General features: G+C 40.3%; 1 pseudogene; it reads right to left on the bottom strand.

Annotated features, from left to right (window-relative positions):
* The window catches only part of LOC122353751, a 19,922-nt pseudogene extending 9,412 nt beyond the window's left edge, over window positions 1–10,510 (bottom strand).
* Between the last annotated feature and the right edge of the window lie 458 nt (window positions 10,511–10,968).

Below are 10,968 nucleotides of genomic sequence, written 5' to 3' on the forward strand. Positions count from 1 at the left end.
GAAATTATGCAGCTCCTTTCCTTCACCTCCCATCTCCTATCCACTGTTTTTGTTCTACTCAAGAGCATTTTGGCTGTCCCTTTATGCCACTGCCTTTACAAGCGACTTCTTGTTCTTTAATTACAAACCGTCCTGCCCTGCACATTGCCTTAACACATTTGAAAAGTGCTATTGTTAGGAGAATTCAAAATATAGATGTAACACACACACACTGCCAAATCTTATCTTGCATACTGAAGAAACACACTGCAGTAATATACAGAGGAAGTTTTTTCCCTATTTTCTCATGGCAGGTCACCAGATTTCATCCCAAATGACCAAACCGAATAGTTTATTTTTAACAACTTTTCCATGGATTTGGTTGATATTGTAAAATAATATATACATTTCTCCAGTCGCACATGGACTCATTAGTTGTGAGAGAAATTCACAATAAAATTGCATATGCAATAAAATTCAATGCATTTTTACAAGGTATGCCTTATATATGTATTATCGGTATTGTTGATTTAGTCAGCGTGCCCTTTGGTAATCGACAGAAATGAGCAAATAAGGGAATATGGGTTGAGTAATATATCAAATATGAATATTAGTCAGTAATCTGTTTTCTGTAATTTTCTGGTGTTTTCCACCACTTTGCTTTCTCTTTTTTTGGGGAAGCGAGAGTTATTTTAGAAAAATCACAAATGTACTGATCTTAGAGTTTATGCCCACATGACTGTGTCAGAGGACCTGGACTTTTCGTTATAAGCCGGGCTAACTTTACAGTCTGATCTCCATTGATGTTTTATGCGTAACCTGCTTGTAAACACTCCACCTCACCTACACTGCCCGTCAGCATCGCCCACTCGCTGGAGTGGGACTCTAGGATGGCTCTTGTGGTTCCAGGTCTGAGAGACCTTTGACAGCCCACATGTATGCAGACTTGCACGCACAAACAGATATCTCATTTGCACAGCTGATGTTTGTTTTCTGATTCAAATGAGTACAAAGGGATTGCCTGGACGAGTATGAGAATGAGATGCAAGAGGAAGAGGCTTTTATGGTGAGTGAGGTTGTATTGGTCTGTGTTCATTCTTGTTTTTAGTGACAGTCTGCAGCCTTATAGATGCTGTAAACAGTGCATGTGCATGCTTTACCCGTGACTTTTATTGACAGCCCCCAGTGCACTGAACTCCTGCTGCTGCGTTGCACACAGATCAACTGAGTCCAGCATAATGGTCAAAATTGACTCCCATTTGAATTGCAGCCAACTATTACCCAATGGTGCACGTGATATATTATATGAAAATGAAAACAAGATAGACTGATCCTCTCTGAACTAGATGCATCAAATACCCTAAATACAAATATATCCAAGGCATCTTTGAAAAAGTAAAATATCTTGCGCAATATACCTGCAAGGTTTTCATGGAGGTCAAAGCGCTGTCATGCTTGTGTTTTGAGGGCTTTGTAAGTCTTTGTACATTGAAGTTCAACCTTGTAAGATTATGATTTTGTGAATACAGGGGCTCTGAAACAAAAGACTAAACCTGTGAAAATACAGTGAACCTATTCATTCAACGTTTGCATCCTATTCTGGGGGGAATATGGTTTTATCAAACTTATCTGCTAAATGATTCAGAAATGTTGATTAGAGAATCATTTTCTTTAAAACTGCAACCAGTGGTGTGTAATAATGCTAGGAGAGATTAATATCCAATAGCTCCAATTGTACAGGTATTATGACACATGACTCAGCTTTTTCCCTACACCCCTGTGTGTTTTCATGTTTTTATTAGTCGTTTATTTTGAGTTGTAAATATTGCTTTTTAATGATTTTGTACATTTTTCTGTTATATTGGATTTGTATTAATAAATTATTTCTCCATCATTTGCAAATTTGCTATGAATCTAAATGTTACTCCTTTTGTCCCTAGAGCAATCTTAAGTGCTGCTCCCTTCCGGGATCGGACAGCAACTCTTTAGTGGATTTTGGCTTTGTGGGTCTACAGTGTGGAATATTGCTATGTGCTGTAGATGGATTCCTGTTGCATGTTGTTTTAGACGCAATCTTGTACTTTGTGGCTGGAAGCCCTTATCATTAACTTCGTTTGCCTGCCACTATCCCTAAAGTCTACCATCATGCTTTGTTCTTAAAACAAAGTTAATTCTTAAATACAACTACAGTTGGGTGTTAAGGTTGTATTGCCCTACTAAACCAAATCTGATGATTGGTCAGAGAAGCGATCCCATTTCACCCGTGACATGTACTTTAGCTTGCTGCTGATCTAAATATTAAGTACCACACTAATATACAACCTTGAGATTATAGAGATATTGAAGATAAATGCAAAGCGTTGTTGCATCAAAGGTGGTTATTCCCTGCTGGTTGTTTTACAAGTCTAAAGTTCTACCTCCACTCTCAGGTTCCACCTGTGCTGGGCAATCCAGAGTCTAGCTGCAACTCCTGCCCGCTTGTTGCCTGCCGGTGACTTCGCAATAATCCAGAGATCAGTGGGTTCCCAGAGTGCAGCTCTCAATAACTGCTGCATGGTACCATCTGTACTAATGAGCCTCCGTAGTTGAAGGATTGGACCCCAGATCTCATGCACCAGAATCGGTTTCGATGCGATACAAAAGATTTACTCTTAGAACTGTCTTATCGTGTGTTACCTAATACACTCAGCACTGGGCTCCATTTTGCTTTCCTCCAGAGAACATTTCAGAGGAGGGAGAGTGTTTAGTTGTCTTTGTGCACAGTGTAAGCCTGTGAAGCCATGGCTTCAAATTCACTGCTTGATGGATATTTCCACTTCCTCAAGAGAAGTCATCAAAGTGTATTCCAAAGGATAGAGTATTTGTGGCTAAAAACGTAGATTGGCATTTGCATAGAAAATCCTTTCCCTAGACTTCCTGCAAGTAATAATACGGGAATGTATTTGTCTAGTTATGCCAGAACTGGAGTGGATGTTTCATAAACAAATTTTCGGAGGAGCACGCACAGATAATTATCACGCCAGTTCAGCATTAAGTGATTATATTTTATCCAATCAACATAACAAGAGATAAAGCCTTCAAATAAGCTCTGAGACTCTCTCCCTGGACAGCATGCCAAAATACTCACATACTTTTATTGATTTTAATTATATGTAAGTGTTAGTTTCTAAAATGCACTGTTACATCACTAAGAGTTTTTTTAGTAATGTGATAGTGCTGCATAGTAAGAGTGCGCATGCAAGTACCTCAGGTACATTTGAATCTTCTTCAGCGTATTTTTGAAAAATAATCTATGACTAAATGTATAATTTCAAGACACAAATTTAATTCATTAAAATAAGCTATAAATGTTTTCAGCAGAACTAGGGTTTTGGTAAATGCAGCATAAAACATCTTAATAACTTGAGTCCATTAAAACTAGTGGCTGGGAATCTGCATGCACTAGCATATTCCTCCCAGACTCCGTTCTCACACTTTTTTATGGAAGTACATTTTCACACACTCGTTTTTTTTTTTTTCTCCGCAGGGAACAAAGGCTTTCCCTGAATCCCAATATTCTCTTTCTGGCTGAGGACATGCTGGTTTCTGCCTGCTGCAGGCGAGTTCAGCCTTCATCAACCTGAGCTGTTTCTTTCTCTGCCTGGCCTGCTTCGGCCCGCTTTCTCTTTGCTGCAGTCCAGAGTGAACTTGTTCCTGTTTATGGAACTCTGAGTGCCGTGTGAGAGAGGGAAAAAATGAATCTCTATCCTGCTACAACAGACAAAGTTCCATGTCTGTTTACAACTGAGCCAGGCCTGTTCTGTAACCTCTACTTTAAAGCAAATCTATTTGTCAGCTATTTATAATGGATATTAATATTTAGATATGCTTGGCATTTGTGCTCTCTTCCCAGCACACAAATGTACAATTCAGAGTGCAGTCTCTGTAAATGCTCCAGTCTTGTAGTAGAAGTCTTTTATGTGAGATATTGTTTTATGGAAATGTGAGTGAATTATAAAAAAACATCAGATGACCACAAATGCTAGAGTGTTTTGATTTGTTAAGTGGCTAGTCTGCGCCAAAATAACTCATCAAGTGAAGCTGGAGACAGCCTTGTGGGCAGCATGCTGACATTCAGAGCACTGATGCGTACTTCAGGGCGCGTCCCGCAGATCATATCCCGGCACCAAGGACTTTTCACGATCCTGCTATATATCTATATATCTCTGCCGTTTTACTTCCTGTCTGCCCTGATCTGTCCACCCTAATAAAGGCAAAGATGCAATGCTGTCGGAAACGTAAATCATTCGATTACACTGTTGGAAGGAATGGTAAACAGCATTCCATTTGGTTTTACAATCAATAAACATTTAGTAGCCAGTTTTCTGACAATTCTGGAATTTTAGTCAACAAGTATATACAGCAGCAATGAGTTGTCCTCTTCTGGGTTTATGGTTGGCCTAACTCGGAAATTCTTGCATCAAAAATTATTTCCATAATTTCCCATTAATATATACAATCTGAAGCATCTATTTCCGTCTATTACTACACAATTATGAATCTCGATTACAATAACCTGATAGTACGTGAAGGCAGCATTACAATAACTCTGATAGCATGTGAAGGCAGTGTTCTGTTTCTTTATTTATAGTTAACTTCTTCCATGTCAAGTCTGGGGGTATTTATAGATCTGGCCAAAATCCTCTATGCATGCAAATGACCAAGCATCTTTTACGTTACCTTGAACCTTGTGCAAAATTTGCATGGAGATATTTTTCATTCAGATGGTACAAAAATCTGAGTTTCATTTCTTTCAGAGATGTTTTAAACTTATGTATTTATAAGGTACATTATTCAGAGAGTTTCATTTCTTCTCAATGGTATTTATAACATTATCTGTAAGTATAAGTAGGGGTGAAACTGTACTGTCAACAGCAGGTCAACTTGAACATCAGAAACTGTTTTTCTTTATCAAAATTTACATTTAAAAAAATTCTCTAGAGTCAAAAAAATATCCAAAGAGATAAAAATACTCATTTCTGGTTTAAGGTCGGTGCCATTCGAGCTGCTTATTTCTGAATCATTCGCTTTCATCTGTGTTTCCTGTTTTGAGTGAGGCTATGTTGCATTTGCAGGTGGAAATCTCACGCTCGCTTCTCTTTCTTTTCACACCCACTTTGTGCCTCTCAAAAACAGAGCAGAAGCAAAACATCTGCTGCAGTCTGTGGGAGAACAATGAATTAAAACTCAAAGCCCAGAGCCCAACACAAATATACAATCTTAGGTTTTTTCAGGTCTTTCCTGTCCTGTTGGTGTGCATGAAACTGCTGTCAAACACTCTGTGTGTGAAGACTGTGAGAGCTGAAATTAAATAAGAGCTCACATGACTCAAGCTGTGAGAGGGGTGCTGCTGGGAAACAAGCATGGGCTGATGGTTGTGCTCTTGTAAAATCTGGTCACCACCTTTTAGACCGTGGTTGTGCCAATGATGAAGGCTGATGATGCAAACCTCAATAACAAGAGTGTCCAGACTTGCTCCTCAAGGCCAATGTCCTTCAGAATTCAGCTCCAACACTCTTGCCTGGAAGTTTCTAGTGTGAGGCCTTATTTAGGGTTGGAACTAAACTCTACAGGACTGTAGCCCTCCAGGAACAGGGTTGAACACCCCATGACAGACCGGGGGACTGGAGGACGACCTTCCTGCAGAGTTCAAATCTGGCCACACCTGCCTGTAATTTTAAGCAATCTTGAACACCTTGATCAGCTGGTTGAGGTGCATTTGATCAGGGTTGAGCTGAACTGTGCAGGTAGTTACACCTAATGTTATTCCTGCTGTAGATGATGTCTCAAACTTGTTTGAAATGGCTTCTTACATTTCTCACAGACCTTCCTCCTAACTCAAGCTCCTGGAGCATCAAAAGTACATATTTTGCATCCCTCTAAACCTTTTCAGATCTCAGGGTCACTACTAATGAGCCATTGACCATCAGGCGCAGTTTAAGAAGACATGCAAAAATGTGGGAACCTGGTCCTTTATGCATTTTCTGTGATCGGATAGCTAAGCTAAAGACCAGGTGGAAATACCCTCAAAAACGCCGAGAAGCAATTTAACCCGATTGCTCAAGCCACTTCAGGAGGTGGTCTGGGATGCAAATGCATCTGGTTGTTGAAACCACGTGATGCAAATTTTACATCTCTCAAGATATTAAACTAATTTGTGTGAGAGTATCTGTTGCTTTTAAGGTATGCTTTGTTAAATTTGCATATTGCTGCAACTAAAAAAACAGATTTATATCCATTATTGTGGCTAGATGTAGATGGAAACATTGTAAAAAATCAGATAGATATTCAATCATACAAAATGCTTGGAGTGACCAGGTGTAAATAGATCCATGGAGCTTGCTTGCTGTTTGCAAGGTGATAATGCATCAAAAACTTTGGACAAGAATGTATTTGTTAGACCATGCCTTCTCTGCTAAACTTTGACCTGAATTCATTTCTAAGGCCATGAAAGGCAGCCTATAAGTCAAGAAGAAAAGTCCAGATTACTCATTCTTCCCTGGGCTGTGAAGAGTTGGTAGGACCAACTCAGCAGGGAAGTTGAGATGCTGGGTATTTAACTTCTCACAAACACCTTTGTGTGCACCAACTCCCTTCATTTTTCAAATACTTATGTAAATTAGGCTTATGGGAAAATGGGTAGTGAGCTGCTAGCTTTGAGGATCTGAGTGTGTTCATGATTAACCAGCCCTGCTCTGGTTTAACAGCTTCAACTGAACTGGCATCTTTGTCACCTAGACCTGATCCCTACCTCCAGCCCTGGATTTAACATCTGATGTCTCATCCACAAGAAGATGATTTAGGATACAGATAGACCTATTTATGACCTTAGTGCAGCAGTGTCACCCATAAACAGGTTTGAGGGTGTTTCAAAGCATATTTTATCCTACTTAAGCACTGAACTTTGAGTTAACTTCTAATGAGAATTAGTATTCTTTTAATTGCGGCCTAGTTTGCCTCTTCAGCTTTGCTCGTGAGTTAAGGCCAGGATACATGTATTCAGGTACATGTATCCTGACACAACCTAACGCTTTTTTTAGCCTGCTAGAAATGTACATCTCAACACCGCTGCAGTTACTAATAATCTCCACGGAGCCCTGCTTCACAACACAGCTTGATTTGAGGCAGAAATATCTCATTTCATTTAATTTCTCCTCAGACTCTGCTTTGATGCGCAGCAATGTCCTTAGCTGACCCCTAAAGTCTTGAGAAGGACAGCGTGCGCACTTATTAAACACCTGATGGCTTTCTAATGGGAATCTGATCTGATGCGAACATTTCAGGACACAGATGTTCCCGCAGGACCAACCTTCAGCTTCCATGACCTAATTTCCTATCAGATTTGGTTGGCAAACATCAAGTAAAAGTGCCAAGCCTTTTTAGTATTTCCTCCGGCCAGCACTCTACAAATTTAAGTGTTTGCCATGCGCATCCAGCCGAATCTCCATTGTTTATTTTGAAGGAGGATGGGTGCAGCTGCGCACAGCTGAAATATCATCCAGGCTGCGGTTCTAATGACACAGCACTTCAGAGAGCTGTTATACGGTGACCTCACTATCACCGTGTAAGCTGAGATGGAATATTAATGACGGTGCTGCAGCACCACCTTTGTTTTCAACTCTTCTCCCACGGCAGAGTGCTTGCGCAGGCCGCTGGCTGTGTTTGTGTTTGGTTTGACGCCTGTTGAAGGGGTAACGTGCCGAGTGGTCTGTTGTATAAACATGGCATTGACATGACGCACCGCGCCCAAAGTTGATGTCAAGGAATCAAATTTCTATCTCTAAATGCCTACTCAGATCACGCACATGCAAACAGACATCTAAGTTTACACACCGGGAATGTGTTTACTCTTAACCCACAGTTTTTAACTCGAGAAACCACACCATCATAGCCAAAAATGCAGTGGTAATGACTCCGTTGCTGAACTTGCAGTTCAGTTGCAACTTGACAATTTTAAACTGTTAAGAGGAAAAACCGATAGCTACAGCTGCTAATCATAAAATAACCAAAACCACTTTACTTTTTACAGTTACAGCTATTAGTTGCTTATTCGCATGCTTATTACTTATAGCATATTAGTCATTTATTAGTACTAATTAAAAACATATCAGTGCCTCATTCTACATCCCTAAACTTACCCAATACCTAAACTTAACAACTACCACACTAACTATTAGTAAGCAGCAGATTAAGAATTTATTGAGGAAAACGTCAGAGTTAATAGTTAACAAGTATTGCCTACTTGTTAACTAAAGTGTTTTTTGTTTATGTAATGAGTTTTCTAAAGCTTTTGAATAAATGGTTCGAAATTTGCCCTGCAGTCTTTTTATTAGGCAAAGATTTCAAACTTTTTTCAACTTTTTTTTTCAGTTCTCTTCAAGACTGAATTGATTATTTTATAGGGATTCGGTTTTATGCATCTGGTTTGCTCAGGGATATTATCACTGTAAAAAAAAATGTGAATACCTAGCTTTCCCATAAATTAAAATAAAGAATCATAATAAAAAATTGTATCCTGTGCATTTGTGCAGATATTTGCTACTATAATAGCACGCTCATATTTCCTTCAAAAAGATGTCCAATGAAATTGCATAAAATTCTTATTACATTAAGCGTAATCATATTTGCCAGTATGCAGCTAGTTGTTATCCCTATAGGCTCAGAACATCCCTGTCCTGATCGGATCACCACATCCCTGTCCACCAATCAGGAGGTCTTGTGTTGCACTGAGCTCATGCGCTGACTCACCAATCACATGATTTAAAAGGAACCCCTCATCTGTTTTTACTCCTCCCTTTCCTGCTTTTGCTTTGCTGTCTTCATTTCCAATAACAGTGTCTTCCGGGAAAAAGAGAGAGAGCTGAGATTGAGCCTGAGTGTGTGTGTGTGTGTGTGTGTGCAAAAGCGCCAATTCCTTCTTTTTCCTCCATGAGGTCAGACTACATTTTGTGTTGCTGATCTCAGCCCTGAAAAGCACGTGGCCTGGAGCCAACTAAGTCAGAGAGCGAGGGTGTGTGGACCTCTGAAGTGACTTTATTGTCTGCTTCGCTGGACACTTCATTGTCATGCGCTCGCTGTCCATTTACGGTCATTTGTTGCGCAGCTCTTTGTGAAAAGATTATAAATCATTCCAAATGGAGGGGCTTTCCGGCGCCGAACACAAAGACTCCCGATATACAGTGAACGCCGCGTGACATCAGTTCTGAGGAGCTGGCCGAAGCTGCCGTCATGTGACGCTGAGTCAAGATGAGCTCATGAAAAACAAAACACCTGACATGCGTACTGTTTTTCTCCAGATGTTTGAACTTTAGCTTGATCTGCTCGTCACATTTATGCTGATGTAATTTACAGGAAAGTGCTCTCTAATGCAATAGCTAAGGTGGTGCTGGACAGTGATTAAATCACTCAGCTCCTAGGACTCGTTCCGACTGTACAGGGAGTGCAGAATTATTAGGCAAGTAGTATTTTTGAGGATTAATTTTATTATTGAACAACAACAACCATGTTCTCAATGAACCCAAAAAAACTCAATATCAAAGCTGAATATTTTTGGAAGTAGTTTTTAGTTTTAGCTATTTTAGGAGGATATCTGTGTGTGCAGGTGGCTATTACTGGGCATAATTATTAGGCAACTTAACAAAAAACAAATATATACCCATTTCAATTATTTATTTTCACCAGTGAAACCAATATAACATCTCAACATTCACAAATATACATTTCTGACATTCAAAATAAAACCAAAACAAATCAGTGACCAATATAGCCACCTTTCTTTTGCAAGGACACTCAAAAGCCTTCCATCCATGGACTCTGTCGGTGTTTTGATCTGTTCACCGTCAACATTGTGCAGCAGCAACAACACAGCCTCCCAGACACCGTTCAGAGAGCTGTGCTGTTTTCCTCCTTGTAAATCTCACATTTCATGATGGACCACAGGTTCTCTATGGGGTTCAAATCAGGTGAACAAGGAGGCCAAGTCATTAGTTTTTCTTCTTTAGACCCTTTCTTGCCAGCCATGCTGTGGAGTACTTGGATGCGTGTGATGGAGCATTGTCCTGCATGAAAATCAGGTTTTTCTTGAAGGATGCAGACTTCTTCCTGTACCACTGCTTGAAGAAGGTGTCTTCCAGAAACTGGCAGCAGGACTGGGAGTTGAGCTTGACTCCATCCTCAACCCGAAAGGCCCAACAAGCTCATCTTTGATGATACTCAGCCCAAACCAGTACTCCACCTCCACCTCGCTGGCGTCTGAGTCGGACTGGAGCTCTCTGCCCTTTACCGATCCATCCATCTGGCCCATCAAGACTTACTCTCATTTCATCAGTCCATAAAACCTTAGAAAAATCAGTCTTGAGATATTTCTGGCCCAGTCTTGACGTTTCAGCTTTCTTACCATGGCCATGTCTCTGAGTATTGCACACCTTGTGCTTTTGGGCACTCCAGTGATGTTGTAGCTCTGAAATATGGCAAAACTGGTGGCAAGTGGCATCTTGGCAGCTGCACGCTTGACTTTTCTCAGTTCACGGGCAGTTATTTTGCGCCTTGGTTTTTCCATACGCTTTCTCAACCCTGTTGACTATTTTGAATGAAACGCTTGATTGTTCGATGAGCACGCTTCAGAAGCTTGGCAATTTTAAGAGTGCTGCATCCTCTGCAAGATATCTCACCATTTTTGACTTTTCAGAGCCTGTCAAGTCCTTCTTTTGACCCATTTTGCCAAAGGAAAGGAAGTTGCCTAATAATTATGCACACCTGATATAGGGTGTTGATGTCATTAGACCACACCCCTTCTCACTACTGAGATGCACATCACCTAATATGCTTAATTGGTAGTAGGCTTTGAGCATATACAGCTTGGAGTAAGACAACATGCATAAAGAGGATGATGTGGTCTAAATACTCATTTGCCTAATAATTCTGCACTCCTTTTAATCGATGCATCACATT

Source organism: Puntigrus tetrazona, chromosome 11, assembly GCF_018831695.1.
Source record: "Puntigrus tetrazona isolate hp1 chromosome 11, ASM1883169v1, whole genome shotgun sequence".
NCBI classification, from domain to species: Eukaryota; Metazoa; Chordata; class Actinopteri; order Cypriniformes; family Cyprinidae; genus Puntigrus; species Puntigrus tetrazona.